Source organism: Apis florea, unplaced genomic scaffold, assembly GCF_048593485.1.
Source record: "Apis florea isolate Af1SG1 unplaced genomic scaffold, ASM4859348v1 contig_3367_pilon, whole genome shotgun sequence".
In the NCBI taxonomy this organism is placed as follows: Eukaryota; Metazoa; Arthropoda; class Insecta; order Hymenoptera; family Apidae; genus Apis; species Apis florea.
In genome coordinates this window covers 336,694-351,434 of record NW_028256746.1, presented here as the reverse complement: position 1 = coordinate 351,434, position 14,741 = coordinate 336,694, and the positions used below count along the sequence as shown (strand labels likewise).

Sequence of the window (14,741 nt, the reverse complement as noted above, 5' to 3'; positions counted from 1 at the left end):
TTAAAAGCGCGCTTCGACTCCGATATCTCTTATATACACCGTGTATCCTCGTCGTCCAACCGAACGGAATGAAATATCGAACGTGAATTTGACCGATCGATTACGAATTCTACTTTACATTATTATTATTATTATTATGGAAAAAAGCGACCGTGAATCGTGAATAACATTACACGTACGATTTGAACGAGTTTAGAACGAACGAGAATAAAAACGGGAACGAAGAAGCGTAGATACAACATTTTTGTTCCATCTTTCGTGATAAAATTTTCGAGTTAATACAAAGAATTTCACGATCGTCCGTTTGTATTATCGTACCATTCAAAGTGGCGAATAATTAAACGGATTATATACGTAATTCTAGTAAAAAAAAAAAAATTCCAAGAGGAATTTCGAAACGTAGATGAACAAGGAAATACACGTTCTTACCGAAAAACATGGATATTAGAAGGAATAACGCGTGCCTGAAACGCTAATGGTTGAATACATTGTCGCGAAAGAAAGAAAATAATTAATTATCACCGCTGCAACAAGAGATTAAACAAATAAGAACGATGAATAACGTGGAATGTCTCCAGGAAACATTCCACCACGAGCGAACAGCGTTCATTATCGAAGGTAACGGAACGGAATAATAATTCTTTACCGAGAACGAACGTGTTCGAAAAATGTTTGAAAGATACAAATTTTTCCTTTAATTTCAAACTATCTGAAAACACACTGATTTCCAACGTTTTCGATCCGCAAAATGACCGCGAGCCGAGTACTCTTTTTTCCAAGAGGACATTTTTAATCGTCGCATTTGCCGCGCGTTCTAAGAGAATACACGATAAAACATTTTCCCCACTTTTTATTTCTTTCCTCTCGAAGAGGAAGTGACAACTTGCGGAACGGAAAAATTACGATAACGAAACGATTGAAAATGATTTAAAGGATTAGAGAAAAGAGATAATTCTCCACGTGGCGGAGCGAGCAAAGGTCACGCGTTTGATTGAGAAATACACGCGCGCGTTTAATCGAAAGATTTAATACACACCCTTTATATAACGCGAGCGTGGTAAGCCATCGAGATGTGGCGCGCACAAGGTGTAGCCGAGAATCGTTCGATCGAGGATCTTACCGTCCATAAAACCGAACGGTCCAGTAAGCATAAGTAAGGAAGAAGCTGTCGGTCGACTTCCGACTTCCGCGCGGAACGCTCTCGCGTCCTTTTAATGGAACGATCGTGTCGTCCGAAACAACCGACAACCACGAGACCTAATAATTAATACGCTTGTGATTCGCTCCAACAGCAGCAGTTTGTTCCACTTTTTTTCCAGTGCAAAAATTCCTTTCGAAGAAGCCGTTTCATTTTACTCGGTCGCCCTGGTTATGGCGCTATCGAGAAAAAGAGAGGTGTACAATGATTTGTACAATTTTTCAACATGGTGAAACAATTCGAAAGAACGAGTCGATCGATAGCAGAGATTGGAAAGTGACCCGTGAGATTAGCCCGATTATCAATGATTATCTCTCGGTCAATTGTCGAATCGTCGATAAGGGCATGGCGACCGTTTTGTTAATAAAGAAAGGAAAGAAAAAAAAAAAAGAATTCTGGAACAATATCCCGACGCTTTGCCGATGAATGATGAAACTATTTCGACATTACCATTGTACGATATCCGTCCGATATCCACGTATCGCACAATTTCGCAGTAGCTTACAATTATAAGAAATCGTTATAAGAAATCTTTATCAGTTATGAGAAAATTTCTAAGAAACACGAGACAAAAATACATATATATATATAGCGTTTACATGCGATGAGAAACTCGATAAAGATCATGAATGAACTGCAATGGCGTGCATGATTCACTTAGCGCCTATCGCAACTATCTTCAACGGTATTTTTATGTTATTCTTGTTCCTTGATAAAAGAACTTATTTCTTTAATGCCTTTAATGCTAAAATCTCTGATCTATTGTGTACGATCAATCGTATATCGCGTTCCATATTCGTTTTATTCTGACTTTAACATGTTATGTTTTTACAACAAACAAGAGTTATACACAAATTTGAATAATAACGATTTGTTGGGCGCAAAATACATTTATTTTGCGTAATTATACGCATATCGAATATATCGCTACTGTTTTATATAACGGATAAATATAAAAATTGAATTTACACGTTTCGTATTTCGAGCGATTACTTAAAAAATAAATGCCATCCAATTGTTTTTTTTTTTTTTTTGTTAAATAGCGCGGATAATATCGGGCATGGTTAAGATTAACCAACGTTATCGTCGACCAACGTTATTCCCAATTAATCCACGATACAGAGTTACGAGGACGTTCTTTTCCACGATACATTATCTTTATGCAGAAACTTCCTTCGTCCATATTTGAAACGAATTGTTTCAATTATCAACGCGAGTAAATCTCAATACGTACGTTTGAACGATTCGTTTTTCCATTGGTTGATATTCGATGAACCGCAACGATATCGATTGGAAATAATTGCAACGAGTCGAAATCTTGTCACTTGTCGCACGTACGTTGCGACAAACGATCGAAACGATTTGCGACATTGAGCGATTGGAAAAGTGTATCTCGTAGCTCTGTCATCGACGCGTGTAAAGTTGTTCGGTGTAAAGGTTGGAGAAATCGAGGCTAATTCGTCTTGCGAATATTATCAAGATCGAATGATCGACAGCGACAAATCTCGGGACATTTCTACTCTCACCAACACACGCGATCGTTTCTCACACGTTTTATTCGATAATCATTCGATCGCTCGTCGTTGATTTATACTTTTAACAAGACGATTAATATTTCGACAGTTCAATGCAATATTCGATCATCAGGGATTAAAATTTTAAAGAGCAGTCGTTCTTTCATCGTCATTTTTCTCTTTTTATTCCATTTTTCGTTCTCATCTTATTTCAAAACCGCGGAATTTCTCCATTCGAATCATCTCGAAATCGTTGCAATTAATGATTGATTAAATTTTTTTGAAAGCAAGACACTATTTTGAACATTATTTAATATCTCCTCGTGTTCGTTTTAAGATGGCTTCCGGTTAGAATGGAAAAATAAATCAATCGGCATTCCATTCTTTTAATTTCACGGAAAAGAGTGCATTCTTATTTGTCAATCGGAGATAACCATTGCAATCGTTGTGCCAATAAAACATTATTAATCCCTCCCAGTTATTTGCTAAACTCGCATAGTACTTGTTCCCCTCCCGCCCCCCCCTCCCCCCCCTCGATGCAGCCTTATATATCGATAAAGATTGTGTGTACACCGAGATATGCGATTTTTATATCATTAGTAAAATTTATTTCGATGCGTATATAGAAATGCATTTTTTCCTTCCGATTATTATTCAAAAATTATCTTTATTTCTCTTTATCCAAACTGTACTGTCTTTTTTTTCTTCTTCTTTTTAAACGATCATCGCATCGGTTATGTTTTCGTCGCTAATTTCATAATCGTCTTTCGTAATTATTGCCAATTGTTTTCTTAAATATATGTATTTAAATATTTTAAAATTCAGCGATTCACGATGAAAATTTATATAATACGAAATCGATCGTAGTATTTCGTTTTTTTAAGGAACGAAAGAACAAGTTGGGATTTTTATCTAAATACACGATACGCGAGATTATAGTTTTTTTATGTCTTCAATTTCAAGAGTTTGAAGAAACTTTGTTCCAAATGATTCCTTCAAATATTTACGAGGATGATAAGCGCTTTTCCCCGAGATTCCAATGGGAAAACAATCGATCGAATATCACTTTATTACACCTTAATATTATTACTTACATTTAACACGAGAGTTGCTCGCGTTTCGCGCATATTCTACACTTTGGTCAACAACGCTTCGTCGAAATTATATCTCTCATATCTCTGTGTAAAATCTTATTTTCAAACGATAATGATATGCCTTTGGAATTCTAGATATTCATTTTTCACTTCGTTCGAGCTTATCGAGCTAAGCACACCTACCTCGTCTACCTGTACACCTGAATCGATTCTCGTAATCGTCTCGCGTATAAAATATAAAACGATTCGTAATGATACGAACGCGTGCTCGATTGCTCATAAATTTCAACAATCAATCTCGCATGTATTTCGTTCGAAGAAAATGTTACACGCGTTTGTCGAAATTCCTTTCGGATCAGCCCGTTTCGGATGCAAAAATGCAAGGGGGAGAGAAGTGGCGGAGAGAAGAGCGGGGACGATAAGGATCGGGTCGTCGCAACAATGATCCAAGGGATGGAAAGGAAGAGGAGGGAAGCAGAAACGAGATGGATCGATCGGACAGCGAGCCGGTCGGATGTGTGAGTATCCGTTCGCTCGCAAAGGTGGCCGCATTCTCGCCGCTTGGCGCCGCATGGCCGTCGCACCGAGTCCGGTAAACACGGACGAGAGTCAATAAGTCATAAAATCCCAACGTCTGGCCATCATCCATTCGGCTATCTACGCCGATTTTTGTTACACCGGGTGTATACGCTCTCTCTCTCTCTCTCTCGACGCGCTACTACGTTCCTTCCGTCCCTTCTTTCTTCTTTTCTTTCTCTCGTTGTTTTCACTATGTCCGTATCTAGCCTTAGATAGGAAAGTGGAAGTTAGAATCGAGAGAGGGGGGGGGGGGGGAGGAGATTTTGAGGAGAGAGAAAAAATGGTTAGTCACGGAGTTTAATCGGAGTGGAGAGAGAAGCGAAATTGGTAAATCACACGGACCACACGGGAAAGAGGAAAAAAAAAAAAAAAAAACAGACTCGTGAAATTGGCCGATATCACGCTTTATTATATTTTCGAAGCTCTTTTGAAAGAAAACGCAAATTCATTTTGTTTCTCTCCTCCATCGTGCGAAGCGAAGGAAAGTTATCGCAACGATTAATCGTGCGAATAGAGATTTTCAGAGATCGGATTTGGAAAGTTACATAAACGCGGGTTATAGATGCCAAGTTAATCCACGGGATGTAAATGTATTTTCACGGTTGGTTCGAAGGTAAAGTTTGCATGGAACGTAAACCGAAAGTTTTGGAAGGAAGAAACGGCGCGGAGGAGGAGGTTATAAAATTCGTCCGAATGTGGAGTACATGAGCCGTGTCGGGAGGGGGGATGAACAACACATTAGTCAAAGGCAGTTTACGTGGTCGATGTAACCGAGGCGCTGGTATTTGTGAGTTGTCTACCAATTTGTTTCAACGTTTGACAAACGTTGGATTCGGGAGCAGGATGGGCAAACTCGTCCGACGGAACAAAACGGCGAAGGGAAAAGTGGGGAAAAATAAAGTAGCGGGAAGCAAAGGATGGCGGTGGTGGTGGTTCCGTATTACTCCGCGGATTGACGTTGGCATTCGTGTTGTCGTGGTGTTGGTGGCCGTGTCTGTGACACGCGTAAACTAGATTGTAGTTGGTGGATCCACGACGAGGATGGGACGGGGGAAAAGGGGGAGGAAAGCGTTCGTGTTGGGAAAGGAGACGAAAGGAGGAGAGGGGGGAGGGGGGTGGTTCGGGATCGCCGCTCTGATTTGGGTTACTAAACTGTAAACAAATTCCAACTTTTTGTTCCATCGATTATCGATCGGCGCCGAGTGCACAGACCTCCCCGGGTATACTGGCACCGGTATGCACATCCACACCGCTTCCACGAATAATACGAGTTGAAATAGCGGGCTAACGGGTGTCCGCTCCTTTCCATCCCATTCTTTCGCCAACCGATCAAAATCCTTTTTCGCGGTGTACGAACCCAATTTTCGAAATTTTTTAAATTCTCCATTCTCCGAACGAATCCCCAACGACCCCCTCCGGATCTCGGGATAAACAGCGCCGAATGGAAAATAAAGACGGGTTTTTCGATCGAACGAGTTTCGTCGTTTGTTTTCCTTTCGAAATCACTTTCCAACAACTTTCTCGCGATGTTTGAACGCGGGCACGGGAATCGCGGAAGAATTTTTATCGAATCCGCAAGAGGTAGGGCGCGATCCGCCGATGACAATCGAGGACGAGGAAGAGCGCCGTTTCCTTCCAGATAAATATAAAAATGCAAATGGGAATGGAAAAGACGTGGCAGAAGCGTGGAAGGGGGCCGCGATCGTAAACCGACGCGACACCAACCGAGAGACACGCGAGAATCGCAACTCGAACATGATTCGACTCGAAGAAGGACGAAGAAGAAACTGGTGCTCCGACGTTCGATCAGACGCACCGAGCTACCGTATAATCGGACTTCGAACCGGATTCGACCAGGTGAACTCTAAATCTTACGCCGAGGAACACCCTCTCTACTTCTTTTTTTCTTTTTCTTTTTCTTTTTTTTTTTTTTCTTTAATCCTTTCGCATTAACGAGAACGCCGCTTTGATTCGATGCAAAATTATCCCTTACCGATTTTTCTTATCGTCCGATCGTACCGAAATTCGAAAATACGTTTAATAAATACGATCTCTTCGTCCGGTTTTTTTTTCTTTAGTTTAAAAATATCACATCGAATTTATACCTCGTGCTTTATACTCGATGCAACCGATATTTCTCCTCCCGAGCCGATCCTCCGTTTAAGATCGATCGCAATTACGCGAATATCATCCGCGAGCGATAAATATCAAAATCGGTTGGCGATCGTTGCGTAAAAAAAAAAAAAAAAATGATATCGTTTTCAGTGGGTGATACGCGTACGATCAACCGGACCTCGATGATCGCATTTTAACTTTAACTCGGCGTGAGATGTTACAAACGTGACGCATTCGTCGTTTACTTTCGCTCTCTTCAAAAGAGTTGGCCCATTCTCGCCGACTCTCGTCCAATCTTCTTCTCTCTTTTCTCCACGAATAGACTCAACGTTTAAATCACCATGCTACCTACCGTCCAAACGTTCGTCGCGTTTGTCTTCTATCCGGCTTATATTCGAATAGCGGCTCCGAACTCCGGCTAGAAGGATTAACAACCGTTCCCTCTCTCGTCGAATAAGGGCCGCGAGAGAGAACGAAACGATTTTTTCGTATCCTCCTCTGTAAAAATTCTCTTCCTCGCTTATGATATTTCTTCCAAATTTCCGATCGCGTCGTGGCGCGAGCCCGAGTGGAAAAATAAATTAAACTCGTTGCTGGAATTGTAGAAAATTATCGCAAGGAACGTTTCCATAGAACGTAAAACGACCGTGAAGGATTATACTCCGAATCTCCCTTCGGAAGAAGGGAACACGCAGTTTAACTCGCAATTGTTGGCCCCATTATTATTGCCAAATCCTCTTCCGATCATTGTCGAAAGTGTCAACGATGTTCGAACGTACAATCGAGGCGCGAAAAAAGGGAGAACAGATTTTCTCGACGTAAGCTGATTAACCTGGACCACCGTTTGCCAGCCTCGTGGTGAATCGAGTCTCACGTAAAGGATCTGGTTTGCTCGCTTAGCGTCAATTATTCCCTACCGTGTCTCCTATTTTTCCCCATTTTCCTTCCTCAAATTTTCACTTCATCAAAGTTTCCGCACAACGGTTGAAGATGAACAATCACGGGTAAATCGAATCTCCATTGTTATATGTCTTTCGAAAACTCCCTCCCTTGCCTTGCAAAGAATACTATTCATCCGGTGGAATCGACGAGGGCGGAGAGGTTGGAAGGATATTAACGATCCCTGCACCAACTTTTTCTCCCTCGTCGTGAACTAATACGCGACGAACGGCGAACAGGCGACGAATATAAAAGCAGGCTGTTGCGGTCGTTTCTTCTTTCGAGCCTAATAGCCGGCACGGTTTTGCAACCGAGAGGAGCAGCGACGCGGTTCGATCGAGCAGCGTAAATTGCCTAATTTAGACGCGAGGCCAGACGGGTCACCGTCTTTCTCGAGGGAGAGCAATCAGGAGGGATGGGGCGTAGCTTGTTAAGCTACCGCGCGTGCCTTCCTCCAAAGTTTTATCCTCAATTAACCCGTCTCTCCGATTGCCTCCGATCGAATCGAGTCGAAGAAAAATATATTTTTCGAGAAATCGCAGAAATAATCGAGAAAGAGAGATATAGAAAGGGAATGGACGATCGTTGTTTCGTCGTATCGTGTGAAATATAGGAAAGTTGAGACGTTGGCCGGAACGAGCAGAGAAAAGAAGGGAAAGAAATACGCGTTTCCGTTATTGCGCGGGAGTAAACAAGTAATTGGCGGGGCGTAAAGTCGACGCATCGAGTGCTGCAACTACCGAACGAGGTGAAGCAATTTGTGGCACGCGAGGTTTGCACCTCGTCGGGCCCTCCTCGGCCACGCGCCACTCTATACCACCTCCTCCGGCCCCACCTTCTTCCGTTTCGATCGTCCAACCGTCGCTATCGTATTCCGAATCGTTTCTTCCGCCCGGATCCTCGCCCAGGAATATCGAGACGCAACCTTGTCAACGATCCTTTGCGACGAGAGAGAGAGAGAGAGACGATCGCGGAGATAATAGAGCGGGAATGGAAAAGGCGGGAATGAGAACCCCTGTGCTCGGACGAGCCGCGTGGCCGCGGAAGATAACCGAGAGCTTAATTGTTTCTGGTCTGGCAACTCTGTATGCAGTCTGCGATACGTAGCGGGCAAAGGTGCGCCTTTGTTCATCGAATCGAACGCAAAATTTGCATGCACCGTCGAACGTGAACCGCCCTCTCAACTTTCAACCATTCCGCGAAAAACAAAAATGACCACGCCTTTCCTCCAAATCCTCCATTCGTTTATGCATCATCTCGATCCGGGAGATTTTTCCCGATAGATAGGGCAGCGGGAAGAAATCTCCACCTCGTCCCGGATTCCGTTTTATCGGACAGTTTTATCCAACCCCGCTCGCTCTTCTCATTCCGTTCCAACAAACTCGAGGAAAACAAGAGAGCTCGCTTGTAATTTACGCGTAGCGCGAATGCATGGATCGAGACCAGGATTCCGGACCTATCGTCGACCTATCGTCAAGCTCGTGCAAACATCTCGAGAAAGTAAGCAACGATTTTACGATAAACCGCGGGAAACAAAGAAAAACGACGACGACGCCAGGAAGTGCGTAAAATTTCTCGAAATTTCGATCGGGATAAACGGTCAACGTTATAAAAGGCCGATAAATGTTTAATTTACGATATTGCGCCACGCAAGATAAATATATTGGCGAAAGGAGCGAAATCAAAGTTTTCATTTACATTTATCGCGTATTAACGTGGTCAATTTTATCGATGGCCCCGAAAAAAAATAAGAAAAAACAAAAATTCCAAGGATACGAGCTGTATATGTATATATATATATATATATATGTGTATCTGGTACTTTACATCGGACGCAAATGCGTATAATGTATCAAGTGTTGGCTAAACGACGAAAGAAAGAAAGTACGAGCCGGTGGAGGACCGTTCAAGAACGCAAGTCTATTATGGCCGATTATTACGAGTAAATTTGCACCGGTTTCGAACGGAACCTCGTGATTACCTCGCGTTAATCCGCGACATAATAAAGACGTTTGAGCGCGTATTATTTGGTCCGGTGATTCGCGGATCCTGGCCTAATTACTATATAAAATGCTGGAACACGGCCGTTACGACGTTAGCAATAAAAAGAGCACCGGCGAAACTGGCCGAACGTTTTGGCGCCTATAATGGCCACCCGTATCCTTTTATGCTCCTTCCTCCAACTTTCCACCGTCGAGGCCGACCGTATAATACACGCGCGTTTCAATTTACAAAAACGAAAAAAGAAAGAAAGAAAGAAAGAAAGAGAGGAAAGAGGAAAGAGATCTCGCAGGGATATCGCTCCACATTTATCAATCGCTTTCGTCCCTTCGCTTTTACAACGTTCATCTCGGACTCCTCGATACTTGTGTCTTTCGCGTTTTTATCGTCGTAAGAAAAGAAAAAGAAAAAAAGAGAATGTACGCGAGTCCTCCATAAACATAGGTGTAGCGTAATATACGATGCGACGCTTTACGATTTCTTATATGCGCGAGTATTGTGCGCGTATTTGTTTACGCGCGCGCGAGCAAAAACGCGAGGGAAAGAGAGGACGGTGAACAAGAACGCGTGCATGTGCCGGCGTGTGTACGCGCCGCTTATTTAGTGACGCGTCGGCGCTTTTTTCCCCTCGGGAGGGCCCCGAGGTCGCGGGGTCAGTTGGGCGGGCGTCTTCCATCTTCTTCTTTCTCCCTCCTTCCCCCTCCTTCTAGGGGACCGCATCGCCGTGTCTTTACCAAAACCTGGTTCGATCAACCTTGGTCGATCCGATTTTTCCCAACAATTCGAAGCCGATCGAAAATGAAATGGAAGGGGAACACGAGGTATTTCGTTTCTTTCTTTCTTTCTTTCTTTCCGTCTACGGTGCGAGAAACGGTACTGGAACGTTGTCGAACTTAACGGAAGGATCGTAAATCGGCAGTTCGCGGGATGAAACGATCCGACGATAATCTCGCGACAAATTTACAATCGATAAAGTCGAAAGAGGAGGAGGTCGCAACTTCGCAAACGAGGGAAAAATAACCGAGCGGCAAGGACGATGATTTTTCTTTCCAAAAAAGAACCGCTCTTATTTAACCGCGATTCCTTTGTTGCGCTGCCTTACTTCGCTCCATTTCCCTTCTTCTTCCACTCTATCCTATTACGATACTTTATTTTCGATTTCTTCTCTTTGCCCTACTCGACGTACTCTTTCCTGTTTTTCCCGCTTTTCTTGCCGCACTGAATTTCACTTCATTTTCTCCGCTATCTTATTTACATTCTCGCTCGCTTCGTTCGTTTCCTCGTTTCTTTCCTTTAAATGTAATTATATGTTATATGAATTGAATGATACTAATAATGAAACTAAAAGAATAAAGAAATCAAACGCCTACGTGAAATATCTTAAAACGTTCGTCGCAACTCCATCCTCGTATTTTAACGCCAGTTTAACGATCCACTAGATAGTTCGATCGAGATCGGTGTCTGCGCCCGCATAGATGGACAAAACGACCATCCAACCCCGTTACAGCAAGAGGAGAAATCACGATTCTCTTTTTACGATTTACTTAACCGAGCAAGGGAAACGCTGGGTTAAGTACCGCGCAAAAGAAACGTGAACTCGCGAGATATCTGAAGTGAGCGAAGCGAAATTTCCTCGTATTTCCCGCGGGAACGCGTGCCAGTGACCGTTCGTTTTCTGTTTCTTCCACGCGGCCCGTTCCGCTCGGCTGCTACGCGTACATCGCCGAGGGCTGTAAACATTTTGGCACCGCGATACAAGAACAATAATTTAGTGTGTTCGCGAGGGGGCCCGTTGAGAGGCCGCCTTTTTGTGCCGCCACATTCGAGCGGTTGTAACCCGGCACGAACGCGCGCCGCACGACGTCCACTTGTCGATTTTTGCGAAACGACAACCGTGCCGCGCTCCTTCCCGGGACGATAATTAGCAGTAAATCACCGGGGCCGATATACACAGCTCGCCTCGCTACTCCGTAAAACACGGGGGTGGTGAAATTATAATAATCCCCGATGAAAAACGAAGCGATCGGACGAGAATCGCAGCTATCTTTCCCTTTCTTTTTCTTTCATTCGTGCAAGTTAACGAGATGCGAATTATTATATTTGAAAAATTTCATCGATTCGGCGAAAACCGTACGTATACTCGTCTAGAAAATACGTTTATAATAAAATACCTGTCTATGCTTCCGTTATATATGAATATTTTATGCGAAAATAATTATCCGTTAATTACCCTTCCAGGGAATGGAAATGAATTTTTTTCTTCTTCTTCTTTTTTTACCAAAAAAAAAAAAAAAAGGAAAGGATGAAGAAGAAGAAGAAGATTGGAAGGAAGCGGGTACGATCGGTGCGGTACACGTGCAGACATATGGATTCACGTTATGGGATAGCACGTAAAGGTTAGCGCCGCGTTATTATTTTTAAGACTGGTTGGATTGAATTTTTATAGGTCTGTTGGCATACGCTTAATACGGTGCAGCGGTGCTCAATCCACGGGGCGAATTTGGATGGTGGGGAGGACGGTTAACGAGGACGGTGGAAACAGCATCGGCACGGTAACAAGAGGCGCACGGACAACCCCGTGAGGCGCGTTAGCATATGAATGCCGGGGTGGTGGAGCTACAAGCAACGAAATACAGCTAATAAAAGGAAGAAGTTTTGAAAGGGACGCCGCGGTGGATCGGTTTCGTATAATAAACCCCTTTCCTCCGTTCCAGAGGGTGTTAAGGTCCCCGCAAAAAAAAAAAAAAAAGAAGAAAAAAAGGGTCGAATCCACCCTTCGAGCCCCCATTGGTTCACCATTGTCGAGAATACAAACGACTTTGGAACTCGTAATTTTCGATCGACTACCGGTCCAACAAATATTTTACGCTCTCCAACGAAATTCGTTCCGTAATCGTTCGAACGTAACCCTCTTTACACGCGGCCCAGATAAACTCGTCAAACGCGATATCGTAAATGTTTCCTTCACCTCTCGAGAAAAAAAATCTTATCTTTATCGAAAACCATTGAAAACCGTATCCACCATAAATATCACGTATGTATTCGAATATGACATTTACGACTCGATCTCTCTCTCTCTCTCTCTCTCTCTCGGTCGCTAATCCATTCGATACGACGTGGTGTAAAAAAATATTTATACACAGGCTGTGAATCAGAGAAGATAGACGCCTCGTTCCGACACCTTAACGCGGGTTAAAGTTCGCGTGGGTCAGGGCCGGCTTAATTGACACATTTAGATATCGGCTATCTATATAACGCCCTCTCCAACCGCCTCTCGGTAATTACACGGCGAATTCGTGCCGCTTCGTAAACAGAAAGCGTATTCACTTGTGACGAGTGAATCGCCCCGCCCCGCTCGATCATAATAAAATAAATTATGCGCGTCAATGAAATCTTCTTCGATTTTTATCGTTTTATACCCTCGTAAATTGTGAGCCAGTGGCGAGGAGTAACTGTTACGAAACGCGCCGTCCCCGAGGAAACGTGGTGGTGGATCGTTTCTCAGGAATCTGTTGATTGATTTAAACCGTGAAAGGGTTGGCGAGCGAAAGAATAGAGAGAGAGAGAGAGAGAGAGAAACAAGAGGAATGGATGGCTCTCCCTATCCGGAGCGCGAGTCGAAGAAGAAGAAAAAAAAGAGGAGGAAGGGAGTGGTTGGCCTACGCTGTCGAGCCACGAAATATACAGCGGGTACTGGACGGGTCGCGTTCTAGGACGGGAGGGGAGAAAACGAGAGAAAGTGGAAGAAGGAGAAGAAAAATTGGTAGGGGAGAGCGGTAATAATACGAGCGGCTGTTAATGGAGGCATCAGCCGATCCTCGTGGCCCAATTTCACGGGGTTCACCGTCTCGTATATCACAGCATCGTCCCGTGCAGCGAATTAACCCCCCCCCCTCCTCCCCCCTCCCCCCACCTCCCCCGGGATACTCGCGCATCTACCGTCACATTCCTCGTCTTCGATTTATTTTCCTCTCCCCATAATGATCGTATGGAAAAAAGATCTAAGAAAATTCGCGATAATAAAATAAGGTCGATTTATCTCGCGATTTTACTCATCTCAACTTATCTTGGAAACTTTCGAATTGTCTTTTGTCGAAAGAATCAAATTATTCGATCGCCAAGCTTTAACGAAACGCAGTTAAGTAGAAATTCAGAGGCGAAAATTTTACCTCGTGAAATTCGATGGATGCGAATAAAATGGAAATCGTCGCCAATATTTTTTTTCACGCGGGAATCGAGCAAATCTGGCATTTGGAAGGGCACGAATGCAAAAATATCGTAAACGAAGAGTGCACGCGTTAAGAATCGACGATTAATCGACGATAAAAGGGGTAGAGCTATTTGGATGGATGAAAAAGAAAAAGCGAAAAGAGACGTCGAGTTGATGGACAGAACGGCGTATCGAAACACATTAGGTCAACACGAACCAATTAAGAGGAAGCGAGCTCGAAGCTGATAGCAGAGATACGATCGAACGAGTAGGGAGGGCGTAAAATTAGGGAGGGAGCAGGTGATGGTCTCGCTATTGTCTCGAGTCATTCTGGCCGTCCAACAGCGGCCTACAACTTCTTCGAGATGGCCCGATACCGGCGATCGAGATCGATGCCAAGACGCGGCCGGTTGACCCGACTTTGCTAGGGTCGAGTTGAGAGAGGTCAAGATCTTCTGGACGAGTGCCACGGAGTTTCGTGCCACGAAGAAATCGAGGACGTTCGCTTTTAATTTTTCGATATCGATATCGAAAAAGTGAAATTCGACAAAAATCTCTCGGGTCTTCTTTCTTCGTTTTTGTACCTCGTTTTTGAGAGCGATTTCCTTTCATCCCTTCGTTCGTGCCTGCGTTTAAACGTAAACTATAAATTATAATTCAAACGTGGAAGAACGTGGATAAATATTTCTTTTATCGTTGTTAAGATGGAAAATAAATAAGAATCGACGAGAGACGTCGAAAGAGACGTGGTAATTCGGTATTCGAAACTCGGTCCGATGCTGAGCACGGATTTACAACTAGGCGGGGAATAGATCGAGGGTGGCTGACACATTCTCGATGATCGATGTCTCGCGATCCAACGATCCTACGGGACGAGTCAGGTGCTTATGGGACACCGTGTAGAGAAGCAAGAACGAAGGAATCTTGTTTTTTTTTTTTTTAAGGACAGTCAGCGCTATCGCGCCGCCCTCTATTAATCATCGGCCGATGACGGGTACTCGTTCGGTTTCTCACGCGTTATTTCGAGCTATCCGCTCCGTTATCGAGAATTCGAGCTACTTCTTCGATCGCTGTCCAATCTCCCGCGAACA

General features: G+C 43.7%; 1 protein-coding gene across 1 annotated transcript in view; it reads right to left on the bottom strand.

Moving 5' to 3' along the window:
- The window catches only part of LOC100868773 (fibroblast growth factor 17), a 78,898-nt gene that overhangs the window by 50,770 nt on the left and 13,387 nt on the right, over positions 1 to 14,741 (bottom strand). The window lies entirely within an intron of this gene.